A 17,582-nucleotide genomic window follows, 5' to 3' on the forward strand; every position below is an offset into this window, starting at 1 on the left:
GTACCTTAGGTTGCCTGAGATTCTCCTTTTTGCTGTGTCCGGTGGCGGCGATGACCCTGGCCACTGAACCAGCTGAAGTCTGAGCACAGGCTTACGTGACTAAGTTAGAGTCACCTCCTGGCTTTGGCAGGTTTATGGGTTGGTACAGGTGGATTTATGGCTGTGCAGTCAGCCACCCGGTAACAAATGAGGGGTTCCAGCATGTTGGACTGGTGACACAGACACCTGCGAAAATGGAAACCATCCACCCAATGCTCTGTTTCCTGCTGTTTTCTGCAGTCTTTTTATTTTCTTTCCTAGTGGAACCTAAATGCTGGTATTTAGGCAGCAAAGGAGTTTGGGAGCTTCTCTGACCAGACAGAGGTTTCCTATCCTGTCCTGACACTCCTCGGACACGCCTTCTTTGGTAGTGGACAGGAGATTCTCCAGCAGATATCACCCCCACCCCCCAAGGAATTCTTCAGGTCCCTGCTGCCCCAGGGGTGAGCGTGGAAGGGAGGGGTAGCCTGTTCTCATCCCTTTGCTCAGACCACAAGGTCACATCTGATTTTTGTGTCCAGTTCTGAGATGTCAGAGCCCATCTGCTTAACCCGTGTATGTTTCCTGTGGTTGTCATAACAAATGATACAAATTGGTGGCTTAACCAACAGAAATTTATTTCCTCACAGTTCTGGAGGCCAGAGGTCCGAGATCAAGGTGTGGGCCGGGCTGGCTAGTTTCATCTGAAGGCTTCCTTTCGAACCTGACTCTTAGCTTCTGGCGGTGACTGCAGTCCACCATGTCCCTTGGCTTGTAGATGGCTCACTGAGATCTGCTTCCATCGTCACGTGATCGTCTCCTCCATGTGTCTCGTCACGTTGTCCTCCCTCTGTCTGTGTTTACATTTCTTTTTCCTTTTAAGGACACCAGTTCAATTGGGTTTAGAGCTCATCCTAACCTGGTATGACCTCATGTTAACTTGATTACATCTGCAAAGACCCTGCTTCTAAATAAGGTCACGTTCACAGATACTGGGGCTTAGGGGATGGACGTATCTCTTAGCAGGACACAATTTAATACTCTCTTGGCTGGCTCCACCCTCAACGGCTGCTCAAGACTTCTTGCACTGAAAAACCCCTTCTTCAACATGCTGGCCCTAGAAGCTAAACTCTTGTCACCGTCTCTCTTCCCTTGTCATCGAACTTCTTGCAGATGTCCTTCTCTTTTCCCATCAGGAGCATCCACCCAGCCCACGCCTTCTTCCTGGTTGTGCTCCTCACCCGTGTCCGCTGCATGCCCAGCACAGCACAGGTGCCCAGTGGTGACCCAGCTTTCCTGTTACTGGCCTCCTCCTTAAGGGCAGGCAGCTGCGACCTCTGCAGAGCTCACTCAGGGGTGGGACAGACCACCACCAGGAGCCTGATCTAAGTCACCCAGCACGGACGGGTACTTCCAGAGCCACTGTTTGGGGTGGGAGCTCCCACTGGGCTGGAAACTGTAGCCATTCTCCAAAGAGTGCCAGGAGGTGCTCCATCTGAGCCTGGCTTCCAGAACAGGCTTAATTTTTTGTTTAAAGAGTAATATAGACTAACTGACTCGATGAACATGATTCTGAGCAAACTCCAGGAGAGAGTGAAGGACAGGGAAGCCTGGTGTGCTGGAGTCCCTGGGGTCACAAAGGGTTGGACATGACTTATCGACTGAGCAACAACTGCAACAACACGGACTAATTGGAGAAACATTACGGTGAATCTATAGAAAGTGAACATTATTATTTTAAAACATGTAGTTTTAAATTTCAAAGTACATGTGATTAGGATTAACCTAGCAATTAAAGACAATTTCCAATAAAAATGTATGTTTATGTTAAACTCCCAGTTGTCTCATTGTAAATAGTTATTTTTACAGTTAGTAAGAGTCAGTAAAAAAAAAGAATGCTTTTCTAAGCAGCTTGTATACATATTGTGGAGTCCTATTATACTTTATTTAGCAAAAATTTTTTATAGATAGTGAAAAGACAAATTCTAGCCTTACCCTGAATGAATTATCACAATTTTAAAAAGTACAGACCAGCAGGGTTGAACCTCTCTGGTGATGCAGTGGATAGGAATCTGCCCGCCAATGCAGGGAACATGTGTTCGATCCCAGGAGCAGGAAGATTCCATATGCCCTCAAGCCACAACTTCGAAGCCCACACATTCTAGAGCCTATGCTCCGCAACAAGAGAAGCCACCAAAGTGAGAAGCCTACGCGCCACAACTACAGAGTAGCCCCTCCTCTCTGCAACTAGAGGAAGCCTGCGCAGAACAAAGAAGATCCAGTGCAGCCAAAAATAAATAAATGAAATCTTAAAAACAAACAAATGAGCGAGGTTAATTACATCAAAACAAAATAAAATAAATTGGTTTACTTGGACTTCCCTGGTAGCTCAGTTGGTAAAGAATCCACCTGCAATGCAGGAGACCCCAGCTCCATTCCTGGGTCAGGAGTATCCACTGGAAAAGGGAAATGCTACCCACTCCAGTATTCTTGGGCTTCCCTGGTGGCTCACCTGGTAAAGAATCCACCTACAATATGGGAGACCGGGGTTCGATCCCTGTGTTGGGAAGATCCCCTGGAGAAGGGAAAGGCTACTCACTCCAGTATTCTGGCCTGGAGGATTCCAGGGACTGTATAGTCCATGGGGTCTCAAAGAGCCGGACACGATTGAGGGAATGTCACTTTCATTTTCAAGTAGTAAGGATAAATATTTGTTATCTTCAAATAATAAACTTTTCTTAAATAACACCTATCTCACACTCCCTCAGAATAAATGACACACAATCTCTGTTGTTTTTACAAAAACAAGACTTTGACGTTTTTACAAAAACAAGACTTTGACATTTTTATAAATCCATAGATAAATAATTCTTGATTAAACCTTGAATGATTTTTGCCATTAATTTAAAGCATGTTGTGTTTTAAGAAGCTGCAAAAGGAAAAGGAAAATGTAAATTTCAGTTCTGTTGGTTTTATTGTCCCCTTTCTTACACTGTTTTCAAAATGTAGTGAATAGGATATTCTCAAGGCAATAAAAAATCAGAGATACAGGTCAAATGATTTTGGTGGATGATAAAGTTTAGACATTTCTATATAATAAAAGAAATTATTTTCTACCAAAGTTCTGAACTTGAGCTTGCCCCCTGCACCCTCAAAGGTCAGAGGTCAAACCAATGTGCCAGAGACTGAGAAGGGCCACGGAGGGGGCTTCCCACCTGACCAGTTGATGCTGGGCAGGCCCCCTGGTGGCCCTTGGAAACCTCAGTTTTTTCATCTGAAAAGTGGGAATGATGGTTCTTTCCTCCTTGGGTGACTGTAAGAATTAAACAAAATACACAAAATACTCAGGCTCAGTGCACGGCTGATTATCCATTAAATGTCGATTTCCCATAAGCAGTGGCCTCCTGTGCCCCGCTGTGCATTCAGGGTCACTCTGTGAGCTGACTGGCACGCCTGCCATGACTGGCCTCCTGCAGGGCCTACTCTGGGGCTCCTCCCTGGGCTGTGGTGACGGTGCTTCTCTGCAACAATGAAGGCAAACAGGTTGGCACCGTCAGCTGGGCTCAGCCGGGTCCTCCTGGGAAGACCAGTGGAAAGGGGGCAGTTTTCAGAACGCAGGCCCCACCCTGCTCTGATTCCCAGTACAAGGAACTGGGACTGTGGGGTCAGGTTGACGGAAAGAGCTTAGAACTTGGAACTGGAAGCCCTAGGTAAGGCCTTGGGGGCTGCCAAGTCGCACTGTGGACCTATCTGGCCACTCCCCTGCCCAACGCCTGGCACCAGGGCACCCATTGCCTGGAGGGAGCCTTCCTGGGCCTCCATCTTCCTCACCTGCCTCCCACACGCGTCCCGGATTCTGCGGTCTCTTTGTTCCCCGAGCCAAGTTGGTGTCACGTGGATGGACATTCATTCAGGGGTGGATGGAGATCAGTTTGGTGCATTATTCCTCTTGTGAAGGCTTTATTTGTTGAACTGTGATAAAGATACACAAAACATGAATGTACCATTTTGACTGTTTTTAACTGTACAGGTCAGTAACATGAACTCTGTTCACACTGCTGTCCAGCCATCGCCATGGCTCCATCTGCAAAACATGTTTATCTTTCCAACCCGAAGCCCTGCCCCCATGAACTGCTCACTCTCACACCCACTCCCATCCCCTCCCGCAGTCCCTGGCCCCCACCTTCCAGCTTGCTGTCCCCATGAGTTTGGCTCCTCTAGGGACCTCGTGTAAGAGGAATCATATTTGCTCTTTCATGGCTGGCTTCTGTCACTGAGCACTGTGACCTCAAGGTTCATCCATGTTGCAGCAGCTGTCAGAATATCCTTCCTCTTAAGCTTGAATACCACTGCCTTGACTGAATGAACCACACTCTCCTTGGACTGCATTCCAGTCATCCATCCATGGACACTTGAGGGGCCTCTGCTCTTGGCAACTGTGAGTCATGCTGCTATGAACACAGGGTGTGCAGATATCTGTTTGAGCTTCTGCTTTCAATTCTTCTGAATATATACTCAGGAGTAGAGTTGCTGGGTCATATGTCAATTCTATGTTTAATTTTTTGAGGAATCATAAAGGTTGCATTTTATTTATTTTTTATTGAAGTATAGTGGATTTATAATATCATGTTAATTACAGGTGTACAGAACAGCAATTCAGTTCCACACACACATATATTCTTCAGATTCTCTTCCCTAATAAGTTATTACAAAATATTGAATTCCCTGTGCTACACAGTAGGTTCTGGTTGCTTATCTGTCTAATACACAGTAGGGGGTATATGTTAATCCCAACCTCTTAACTGATTTCAATGTTGCATTTTAAAACAGGGATTTAAAAATCAGCATGGAAAGTAAGACATCAAGCAGAATGGAGAAAGTGCCTGGATCTTGCCGACCCAGCCAGACCGGGGCTGGAATTCTGGCCCTCCATAATCATAGCCAAGTTACTTCACTTTCCTGAGCCTCACTTTCCTGGTCCATAAAATGGGATTAATACCATTCACCTCGGGTCATGCAGGGTTCTGAGAAATTTTAACTGCATTAGGAATGTTGGAAAGGCTAATGGCTTAGAGCAAGGGTCAAAAAGCCACGCTATGCACCTGTTTTTGTGCTGCCCGAGAGGCAGGAATAGTTTTCACATTTTTTGAGGGTTGTAAAAAAACGAAGAATTTGTGTCAGAGTCAAATGTGGCCCACAGAGCCTAGAACATTTACTCCCCAGGCCTTTTTAGGGAAAAGCTCCTGATGCTTCATTTAGAGAACAAACTGTAAATGTACCAAAGTCGGAGTACTTGGGTTCAAGGACAAACTATGTGACCTTGACCAGGTCCTTCTGTACCTTGGTCTCCTCAGCTGTAACATGGGGATAACAATGCCCATGACCTGTTGTCTCATCTCCGTCTAGTCTCTGCTCAGTGAGGCCATGCTTGCTCCTTCTGGCACCTTCTGCTCTGTGGTCTGCCTCCCCGCCTAGGGTGGAAGGCTCACCTGGGCATGGATGTTGAGATGCTTTGCTTGCTGACGTGTCTCTGAACTTTGCAGGGAGCAGGCGCTTGGTAGATATTTGCTGAGAGAACTCAGACCCCTGGGGAAATGTGAAAACCAACGTTAGCGCACACAGAGGACATTGGCACAGTGCTGGGATGGGTGAGTGCCCAGGGCAGAGTTAGCCCTGAGCTAGCATGTATTTGGGGGAGGGGGTGGTTCTTCCCACAGGGCAGGTTCTCAGGGGTGTCTTCCCTGGGTGCTGGCCCAGCCTAACACAACTTGGTAGAAAAACAGTAAGAAATGCAGTGGAAAAGCTTACTTCCTGGAGGCTGACACATGGGGTGTGGTGTCAGCGAGTGTGCAGACCAGCCCCATGATCCAAAGCAAACATGGTCACCTCCCCGAAGACCTGCCCGACTGGTCCCCACACCTTCTTGAGGGCAGACGGAGAGAGGACAGGGCCTGTTTGCTACAATGTCTTCAGGGAGTTGGAGCCCCCCAGCCCCTGCAACACCCGGCTTTGCCTCGTTGACCAATGCCTCCACTGCAATCCCGCAGGTGACCACCCCTCGATCACCCACTGGAAGGCCTTGCCTCCGTTTGACAGATGAAACATTGAGGCTCTCAGAGCCAAAATGATCATCAGGCTCACTGATATGGTGTCGCATTGCTGGGACTTGACCCAGGATGGCATGGCATGGGGTCTTCTACTGTGCAGAGAATGGGTGAACAGAAGATGCACTTAAGAAGGGGGCATTGGAGTCATGGACCCTCTGAGAAAGAGGTAGGAAGTCAGACCATCCTTCTGGAAGAACCAAGGATGGGTGGGGTGGTTCTCCAGGCTAGGCCTGTGACTGAGGGTAAGGACAAGGGGGCGGGAGGCAGGCACACAGAGTTTTCTCGGATGATCTGCAGCAGAAAACCTGCAGACGCACGGGCTACCCCACCTCTACAGGTGGCTTCCCTGAGGACAGGGGGCTTAGATGTCAAACCCCAAAGTCAAGGCGATCTCTGTGAATCTCCATGGCCTCTCATCGTGGCCACTGGAAGGATGACTCACCCTCACAAACATGCTGACCTTATTCTTTTCTCAAAGCCTTTTTTTTTTTTTTCTGTGGTTCTCTCCAGGGCAGGTCATGCTCCCAGCACAGAGGCTGGGGTTGGGTTCTAGGGGAGGGTGGAGGCAGAGGTGGCCCGGAAGGAGCGGGGTGGGGGAGCAGGTAGAAGTGGCTTTGTTGACAGATAAGTCAACTGATGTCAAGGCATGTCAGTGCCTCCCTCAGCAGGAAATGCAGGTCGAGTGACATACCTGAAGTTCAAGAACAATTATTAGCTAGCAATCCGCTAAGACAGTCTAACAGGACAGCCCCCAGTTTCCCAGGGCAGCGAAGGAGGGCATCAGAGAAGCCCAACTGCCTGGTTCAGAGAAATGATCCTCACCCATTCCATCAGAGGCAGAAAGGGAAAGTGAAATTGCCTGCAGGAGAGAAACAGAAAGCCCTCAGAAGGGAATCCAGGCCCTCACCCCTCTTCCACCAGCTCAGGGGAGAGGCTAGGGTGCAGGGATGAGGATTCGGAAAAGAAGGAGCAAGATCAGGCCACTTCCATGAGCCAAGAGCACCCTTATCACATTTACAGAATCATCACTTAGACTGTTACTCTGCATGTAAGTTAAATAAGCAGAGTGACAATATACAGCCTTGATGGACTCTTTCCCCAATTTGGAACCAGTCCATTGTTCCACGTCCGGTTCTAACTGTTGCTTCTTGACCTGACTACAGGTTTTGCAGGAGGCAGGGAAGGTGGTCTGGTACTCCCATCTCTTGAAGAATTTTCCACAGTTTGTTGTGATCCACACAAAAGCTTTGGTATAGTCAATAAAGCAGAAATAGATGTCTTTCTGGAATTCTCTTGCTTTTTCTATGATCCAAAACATGTTGGCCATTTGATCTCTGGTTCTTCTGCCTTTCTAAATCTAGCTTGGATATCTGAACATTCTCGGTTCACGTACTGTTGAAGCCTAGCTTGAAGGATTTTGAGCGTTACCTTGCTAGCGTGTGAAAAGAGCACAAATGTGCAGAAGTTTGAGCATTCTTTGGCATTGCCCTTCTTTGGGATTGGAATGAAAACTGACCTTTTCCAGCATATGCTCACTGCTAACACATCGGCATGCTAAACAACACCCACAGTCACCATGACAGTTCCAAGGCCGAGCATAAATGGTCAGAAAGTGAGTGGTGGCCCAATTCCTGGAACCTCTTCCCCTTTCCCAAAACAGCTGGAATACTCCTCCCACTCAACTGCCTCTGAAATTACCCAGCTCTATAAAAATGCTGGGGCCTTTCGCCTACTGAGATGGACTACAGTCTGTCTGTGGAACATGTATCTCTCTGAATAAACGTCCTTTCACTTTACTAAGGCTTGCTCTTGAATTCTTTCCTGCGGGAGGCCAAGAACTCACACTCGGCAGCCATCACAGGGACTCGCCTGAGGCCTGGGATGTGAGCACCCTCTCGCGCCTCACACTGTCTTTCCTGCAGCACCATCACGGGGTCACAGTGCCTTTATGCATTTCAGGCTCTGGACAGTAACTGTTGCCCTGCCTGGGAACCAGAGGATGAGATGGTTGGATGGCATCCCCAACTCCATGGACATGAGTTTGAGCAAGCTCTGGGAGTTGGTGATGGACAGGGAAGCCTGGTGTGCTGCAGTCCATGGGGTCACAAAGAGTCGGACACAACTGAGTGACTGAACAGAACTGAACTGGGAACTGGGAGACTTACCCCAGGGGCGCCTATGCCCCGAGGGCATCTCTGACCCCCTGGGGAAGGTGTGCAGGTGCCAATGCTCTTGGAGATACTGTTCCCCTCAGTGGCTGCTCAGCAGGGACACAGAGGGGCAGGGACGAGGATTGTGTGTCCAGGAGCTGAGAGAAGCTGGCAGTTCAGCAGTAAGATGGGGCCGGGGGGAGGGTAGCTTCTGCGCATTCAGGCTCTGGGTTTGATTTTGTTGTTGTTCAGTCACTCAGTCGTGTCCAACTCTTTGTGATCCCATGGACTGCAGCACTCCAGGCTCCCTTGTCCTTCACCATCTCCCAGAGCTTGCTCTAACTCATGTTCATGGAGTCAGTGTTGCCATCCAGCCATCTCATCCTTTGTCGTCCCCTTCTCCTCCTGCCTTCAATCTTTCCCAGCATCAGGGTCTTTTCCAATGGGTTGGCTCTTTGCATCAGGTGGCCAAAGTATTGGAGTTTCAGCTTCAGCATCAGTCCTTCTAATAAATATCCAGGGTTGATTTCCCTTTAGGGTTGACTTGTTTGACTTCTTTGCTGTCCAAGGGACTCTCAAGAGTTTTCTCCAGGACCGCAATTTGAAAGCATCAATTCTTCTATGCTCAGCCTTATTTGTGGTCCAACTCTCACATCCTACTATTACTTCCTAGTACCTAACTATGGGAACAACCATAGCTTTGACTATATGGACTGGATTCAAACCTCAGCCCTACACACCCATAACCCTCCCCAGGCACTTCCCTCATCATTAACATGGGTCTGGGGTGAGTGTCTGCCTCCCAGGATCCCTGCACCCAGCTCAGCCCAGAGTGAGGCTGAGGATGGGCAGATGGCTGGGACTGCTGCTCTCTTGTCCATCACCCGCCCTCTGGAGGCCATGGCTCCAGGCTGAGGCCGAGCCTGGGAAAAGCATTTCAAAGGTGACAATCAAAGGCCAAGTGGGCTTCCAGGAGCCAAGATCAGTAGGCCCAGCCATCCATATCAGTGGAAGGAAGGAAGCCACCAACTCCCACCTGAGGGGTGAGATAAAGGTGGAAGTGGCTGTGCTGGGGGACATGCCCGGGGGAAGGTCCCTGAGGACAGAGACATTCCTATTGGCTTTGTGACTTTGTCCAGGAAATTTGAGGTGTATACTCTGACCTGGCTGGAGCTCCTGATCTCCCTTCGCCTTCAACGAGAGGAAGGTTAACCATGCCTGCTTGCCTCCACTAGTTGGTCTAGAATGATGGAAACAGCACTGTAAAAACCTCATGGATGTCAGGCCCACCTGGACAATGCAGGGAAATCTCCCTCCTCGAGGTCCTTGATTTAATCCCACCTGTAGAGTCCCTGTTGCCACATAAGGTAACATATTCACAAGTCCCAGGGGCAGGACATGGGCATCTTTGGGGAGTGTCAGTACTCTGCCTCATGGACTCATGCCAGGATTTCCCTTGTAGCTCAGTCAGTAAAGAATCTGGCTGCAGTGCAGGAGACCTGGGTTCGATCCCTGGGTCGGGAAGAGCCCCTGGGTAAGGAAATCACAACCCACTCCAGTATTCTTGCCTGGAGAATCCCATGGACAGAAGAGCCTGGCAGGCTACAGTCCATGGGGTTGCAAGAGTCGGACACAATTTAGTTACTAAACCACCACTGATATTCTGTCTACTCCGTCTTCCAGGTGAGAAGCGAAGAGACAAATCTGACTTTAGGATGTAACTGGTAGTATGGAGATGCTTGGATAGAGTGCAGCTTCTACTTGAGCCTGTGATCCTGGGAATAGCTCTTAAGAAATGGAAACTTTGGCCAAAAGGGTTGCAGGCTTGCACCTTCTGATGAAAGCACCAAAGTCTGAATGCAGGACAAACTCTTTCCTAGACCTGAATCCAATGAGGCAGAGACGGGGACAGAGGGAACGCGTCTCTCTCTGTGTTTCCCGCACACAAAGACCGAGGCCCAGGGATGACTGGTGCTTACTTAGGGTGGACATCTGCGGGTCTGGTGTTAACTCCCCCAGGTCTCAGCATTCTGAACATCCAGCCGGGTTGGCTACTGAGTCTGGAGGATGTTTGCTGGCGTGTGTATTGGCGAGGGGGTCTCTCCCAGACATCTGCTGTCCTAGCTAGACCCCAGTCAGCGCTGTCCTCACATTGTTGCAGGAGGAAGTTCTCTTGGGAGGCACTGCTGCGAGCCAAGCGAGCAACGGTTTCAAACTTGATAAGAAACAGGCTCTTCCTTGCTATATTTAAAGTGCATAACCAACAAGGATCTACTTACAGCACAGGGAACTCTGTTCAATGTTACATGGCAGCCTGGATGGAAGGGGAGTTTGGAGGAGAATGGATACATGCATATGTATGGCTGAGTTCCTTCCTTGTTGTCCTGAAATTATCACAACATTGTTTGTTAATCAGCTATACCCCAATGCAAAATGAAAAGTTTTTTAAAAAAAGAAATAGGTAGTTCCCAGTGGACAAAGTTCCTACTGAGGCTCACTGGCCATTGGGGGTGTTTTTCCAGTAATGAAGGTGCCTTTGCTCTCATCTGTTCACAGGCTCTAACTTAGAAGTCAGGAGACACCCCTTTCCAACCTGAGCTGGTGGACGTCTCCAGCCAGGAACCGGAGTAGAGACCTGACCCTCCGCGCTCTCCGGAGGTCCCTGGCACCTGTCCTGTGCGGCATGGGACAGCAGCAAAGAATGTGGAGGAAAAGAGGGGAAATGGGTGATCAGGAGCTTGTGGGGTGACCTGCTCCCTGGGATAATCTGGATGGCTCTCCAGTGTTTAAAACATCCATCCTGTTGGTTAGAAGGCTGCCCAATTTTATGGTTCCCTTTAAGCAGCAAAAAGGGAAAAAAGAGGAAAGCGGACATTTTAGAACTTGGACAAAAGCTGTCTCAGCAGGACTCGTGAATGACCAGTATTCTAGTCTGCAGAAGAGGGTATTGAGATGTACACAGGGCAAAACCTACTAGCAATGGAAATTAAAAAAAAAAAAAATCTCAGTATGACCAACTTCCAAGTGCATTGTTTTTTCTCAATTTAATGGAAGAATGTCAGTGTTATTTTTTGACTCCATCTGCTTGTTTTAAAGTCAGGCCACCCAGTGGGTAATTCAGGCTCAATCCTCATCTTTGGCCTTGTTGCAGAAATCTTTCATGTCTCTCCCAGGAAGAGTTGGTGATCCATTCAGGATGGCAACTCTAACTCCAGCCATCTCCCCTCCCAGGCTCTCCTGGGGTCTGGGTGTGGCCACACACTTCGGAGAAGGAACGTGGGGGAGGCAGCCCCAGGGGAGGGGGCTTCAGGGATTCTGGAAGGTGTCAGCACTTCCGGTTGGCAGATGAAGCGAACGTGTGGTGCCATGTTTGCCTCACCCAAGTGGAGGTCCTAGAAGGGGAACTCAATTAAAATCGATTCGTCCTGAATTCGTGCTGGGAGGGCTGCTCCCTAGATGTACATGTTGAGGAAGGTTTCCTTTTCAGCCAGGCTGGGGAAGGTGCTGGGCTTTAACAGTCTGGCCATTCCATACCTGAAGAAGCACAGCTTGTGTTGTTGTTCAGCCGATAAGTTGTGTCCGACTCTTTGAGACCCCATGGACTGCAGCACGCCAGGCTTCCCTGTCCTTCACTGTCTCCCAGAGCTTGCTCAAACTCATGTCCACCGAGTCAGTGATGCCATCCAACCATCTCATCCTCTGTCACCCCTGTCTCCTTCGGCCCTCAATCTTTCCCAGCATCAGGGTCTTTTCCAAGGAGTCAGCTCTTCCCATCAGGTGGGCAGACGATGGCCCTCATCACATTTGCCCTGTTTCTGAGGATGGATCAATGCACAGACTCTCGGGGAGCAGCTGGCACGGGGCAGCTCTGCTCTGCCCCTCTGGACCCTTCTGGAAGACATACCTGGATCTGACCTGAACTACTGTTACTATCGCTTTTCCCATTGCCTGACCTGGTTCACGGTTACTCTTCCAAGTAGTAATGATGATTCCAAGCAGCTTCACTTTCACTTTTCACTTTCATGCATTGGAGAAGGAAGTGGCAACCCACTCCAGTGTTCTTGCCTGGAGAATCCCAGGGTCGGGGGAGCCTGGTGGGCTGCCATCTATGGGGTCGCACAGAGTTGGACATGACTGAAGCGACTTAGCAGCAGCAGCAGCAGCAGCAAGACAGCCTTGGCCTCATGCCTAGAACCTATGAATGTGACCCTGAATGGAAAAATAAAAAGAACTGTGCAGGTGAGATTAAAGATTTGGAGATGGGCAGAGGATCCTGGAGCACCCGTGTGGCCATCCTAAGTGTCCTCATGACCAGGGGACAGGTGGAGACCTGACTATAGAAGAAGAGATGCTCATGTGGCCAGAAAGGCAGAGCGGCCACCAGCCAGGAAGACAGCAGCCCCAGAAGCAGGACTAGGTGAGGAGTGGTCATCCGCTGGGACCCCCCAGAAGGAGTCACTCCTGCTGTCTCCATAATTGTAACCCCTATAGACTCATTCTGGACTTCTGTCCTCTAGAACTGTAAGAGAATATGTTCCTGTTGTTTGAAGCCACTCTGTGCTCAGTCACTCAGTCATGTCTGACTCTTGACAACACCAGGGATTGCAGCCCGCCAGGCTCCTCTGTCCATGGAATTTTCCAGGCAAGAATACCTGGAGTGGGTTGCCATTCTCTTCTCCAGGGGATCTTCCCAACCCAGGGACTGAACCCAAGTCTCTTGAGTCTACTGCACTGGCTGTGCTGTGCTTAGCTGCTCAGTTGTGTCCGACTCTATGCAACCCCATGGACTGTAGCCCACCTGGCTCCTCTGTCCATGGGAATTCTCCAGGCAAGAATACAGGAGTGGGTTGCCATGCTCTCCTCCAGGGGATCTTCCCGACCCCAAGATTGAACCCACGTCTCCTGCACTGACAGCAGATTCTATTCTGTCTGAGCCACCAGGAAAGTGGGTTCGTTACCACTAGTGCGACCGAGGAGGCCCCCTTGCAGTCACCAAGCGTTTGTTAGAGCAGTCGTGGGAAAGTCAAACAGTCCAGGACTGGGATCCAGGGGCTCAGGGCCCCCAGTGACCTCAGGGGGAGCTGGGCTAGGAGGTCAGGCGGAGCCGTCCCTTCCCCCGCCCCCCAAGACATCTTGGGAACAGCAGGTACTCGTAAAGATATGGAGCAGGGTGGTGGTGAAGGGGGCCTCTGCTCATTGTGAACCTGCCTGTACCGTCTGGGTCTTCCACCAGTAGGTATCGTTATTGTCAAAGATGCCATTAGGCGTCATCTGTGCGGGCAGATTGTGTGTGTGTCCCTGTTTGTACTTGTCTGTGTTAAAGGGACAACTCTCACACCCACCACCTAGTGAGTGCTGTACTCCACTGGCCTTCACTGTCTGGGGGAGTTTCGCTTCTCAGGCTATCCGTGCTCCTCTCATCCCTCTCTTCCTCTCATCCTTCCCCCTCCTCCCACGCCTCCTCCCACCACGCCCCACCCCTCCCTCCAACCTTTCCCCTAACCACTCTCTCACCCCCTCCCCTGCCCCTCCTGCTTGGAGTCCCAGCTCCTGCCAGGGTAGGCAGGTGCTCGGGCGCCTTCCTGAAGGTGCACTTTCCTAACCTTTTCTGTGCAGGGGGCCCTGTTTCCTGGGCATTTCATTGCCACAGTGATTGCACACTTGTTTGGATGGACCCACAACCTGTTCAAGTTTTTCCTTCAATCTTCACAATCCATAAAGTGGATGGTTTTACTCCAGTTTTAAAGGTGAGGACATTGTAACTGTGGGAAGTTTGGAGACCAGTGGGAAACGACAGCCAGCAGCGGCCAAGCAGGGTCTTCCCGGCCGTCTGACCCCATGACCCTGTGGATGCCTCCTGGCGTGGAGAACGCGTGCCACTGGCCTGGAGCCCGAGGCTTCGGGGCTCCGTTGGGGACATCTCCTCCACCCGTCCAGCCGTCCACCCACTCCCTGGTCGAGCGGTCACTGGGGCAGGAACCTCCCTGATTTCTGATTTCAGTAAGGATGGTTTGTGTTTTTTACCCATCTCCAAGGGACCTGGTTTTCTACCCAATCCACTGACAAGTCCTAGAGGCCCTCTGAAGATAGCACAGCGGGAGAGAGAGAGACCAGAGTTGTCCTTCCCCTCCCAGTCCTGGCCACCAAGAAGAAAAACAGAGACTCATGTCACGTGCACAAGGTCAAACTATAAAACTCACACCTGTTCTGGCAGAGGCCAAGCTCCCTCACTCTGGACGGCTGCCCTCGCTGCTCCTTGGCAGCCTGGATGAGCCAGACCTAAGGTGTTAGCATGTCCAAACCAAGGCTGTTACTGTTAGGAGGGCCAGCCTGGATGCCCCCAAGTGAGAAGGCAAGAGAAGGAAATGTTCCAGAACAGATGCAGGAAGCCCTGGCCAGGTTGGCTGTCCTCTGTTGTGGACATGCTGGCCTGGCCGCCCCTTGCTTCTCCCTCCCTGTTTCCTTGTGATGACTTGCTTTTGGATAACCTAGCGCGTGGCTCACTCTCTGGGCCGCCTGATGATTGTTTGTGTTATTCTAAGAAGCAGATTGCTGGTTCATGCCCTGGCCTCCTGTGGGTGTGTCTGGGTCACGATCCTCTAGATCTTCTGAGTCAGAGGGTAGACCCATTTTGCGGATAAGGAATCAGAGGCTCTGAGAGGTAAGCTCACCTGCCCCAGCTTGTAACTCGGGCCCAGGAATCAGAGCCCAGCACTCATCTTTCCAACAGTGTAGGCAAGTTGCCCAAGTCAGAGGAGCCTGGGGTTTGAGCCGGCCTGAGTGCTGAATGTAAAGATCACGGCAGAGCCCTGTGCTCCCAGGAGCTCAGAATCTGGGATCCAGACATGCAAGGGGATCATTTTCTAAACTAGGGGCAGGGCACAGTTACTAAACAGCTGTGGGCATAGAACAGGGTGGGAGAGAGACAGGTCTGACTATTAGGGTTCCCAAAAGACACCTGAAGCTGAAGCTCCAACACTTTGGCCCGCCTGGTGTGAAGAGCCGACTTACTGGAAAAGCCCCTGATGCTGGGAAAGATTGAAGGCAGGAGGAGTAGGGGGAGACAAAGGATGAGATGGTTGGATGGCATCACCGACTTCATGGACATGAGTTAGAGCAAGCTCCGGGAGATGGTAAAGGACAGGGGAGCCTGGTGCGCTGCAGTCCATGGGGTCGCAAAGAATCTGAGCTACCGAACGGCAGCACAGAAGATGCCTCGCTGGGAGCAGGGTGGGAGTTTTAGGGTGACCATATGTGGAAGGGCCTCCCTGACCCAGGGAAGAGCAAGGCAAAGACAGAGTGGTGGGATGAGGCAGGGGCCGGGGGCCAGCCTGTGAGCCACTGGATGAACTTCAACAGTGATTTGTGTGGTGATGGGATCGGACTCACATTCCAGAGAGTTCTCCAGAGGCTCTGGTGGGGTTTGAGGAGACAGAGTGAATGAAGGGAGAGAGACATTCAGGGAAGTTCTGGTCCCTGGCTGGTGCCTTCGCAGATGGTGGGAGGCACCAGGTGTGCAGGCAGGCACTCATCTCTGCAGGGGAATCACTAGGGAGCGGGGTGGGTGCAGGTGTCCCTCCAGGAGGGTCCACTGCCCATCCGGTCCTGGACCCTAGACCCTGAGCCGAGAGCAGAGGCTCCTGAGATGGACCCTGCTATCCTTTGGGGGACCTGGGGGCTGTGGGACTTCCTAGCCATGGGAAAGGCACAGGTGTGGGACCCTCAGCTTCTCAGGATGGCCCTGGGCTCCTCACATGCCTTTCTTCCTCCACTTGCCCCTCCTTTCCTTCTGCACCAAGAGAAACTGGCTCTTCTGGTTATGTAGGTGATTGAAGTTCAGGGCCTAAGAATCTAAAGTTGACCTTGAGGTCTTCATACTTACTGTCAGGGTCCTGCTCACCCCAGCTTGGAGGGCAGGAAGGTTTCCCATCTTCTGTTCTCTCTTCCCTGGGTACTTAGGTTTCAAATAACACTTATACAGCATTTGCCACGCAGGGAAGGTGTTTCTACTCTCAGTTTTACAGACAGGGAACTGAGGCGGAGTCTGGCTGAGTAGCTAGACCCCAGCAGTGGGGTCAGTGGCTGAGCCACTGAGTCTAGGCAGGGCTCAGCAATCTGGGGTGGACCAGCTGTGCTGGCGTTCGGATGTTCTGGGGTTTCTTCCACCACCCTCTGCCTTTACTGAGCCATCTTCCCACACAAGCCGTTGCAAGAGACACTGCCAAGGCACACACAACCATGATGAAAACCAAGGACATCGCTGGCCTCCTCAGACCCTCAAGAGCTACAGACACAGTTGAAGCATCTTTGGTTGCTGGGAAGTTCCAGGGTGTTCTTTGTGGAACACTGGAGGCATGGCAGGAAGCCCAGAAACCACCAATTGAAGGGGCTGAATGCATAGGGTAGAATGGGCATTTCAAGGTGGGCTGTCCTGGCTGACCCCTTACCCACAAGTACTCCTATTCATGTTTGATTCAAGGATCCCCCCCCCACCTTTTTTAAATTTAAAGACATGGGAGATAGACAATGATAGCTTTGTGGACCTACATCATTGCTTCAGCATTTAGGCTACTGTGTATTTGGAGAAAAAAAAAACAGGACAGTCTGGTGCCTGGAGCCCTAGGCTGGGCAACTGGAATATGCAGTCCAAGTCAGGGGGGTGGGTAGGGGGGATGTGGGGGTTTCTCAAACCTCCAGGCTGTTCTCACCTCCCCACATACTCACACAGGGTCACGTGAGACCCAAAGGAAAGTGCTGACCTCAGCTACAAAAAATAATCTCTTGTTCAAAAAGGAGGAATAACCGACAAACAACCAAGCAAATAGCCCTAGAGACCCTGCAATCCATCCCTGTATAAAGACAGCTAGTGAAGAGTTCAGTTAACCCCAGCCCTAACCCCAAACACCTTCCCAGATTCCACTGCCCTCTTCCCATAGGGAGCAGAGGAATCTGTCTGGCTTTCTAAAGTTCTGAGCTGGCAAACTGGACCAGGCTACACCTGGAGATGGGGAAGGACAGGGAAGCCTGGCATGCTGCAGTCCATGGGGTTGCAATGAGTTGGACATGACTGAGCGACTGAACAACAACAACTCCAGGAGAGGCCACAATCTTAGTATCCCCAAAACATCTATGGGACACAGGTTCTCTCTGACTCAAAATTTAGCCCCCAGCGGACAGGCTATCACCCCTCCATGTCTCTGGAGAGCCCACCTCCCTTTCCTGTGCAGCCTTTGGCCTTGGCACCTAGTTGCTGGCCCGTTACCTCTCCCCTTCTCGGGGTTCTGCTATCTTCATGGAAGAGCAGAGG

This window comes from Bos grunniens, chromosome 1 (assembly GCF_055505025.1).
Source record: "Bos grunniens cultivar Pamir isolate PY7600 chromosome 1, Bosgru_T2T1.0, whole genome shotgun sequence".
Lineage (NCBI taxonomy): Eukaryota > Metazoa > Chordata > Mammalia > Artiodactyla > Bovidae > Bos > Bos grunniens.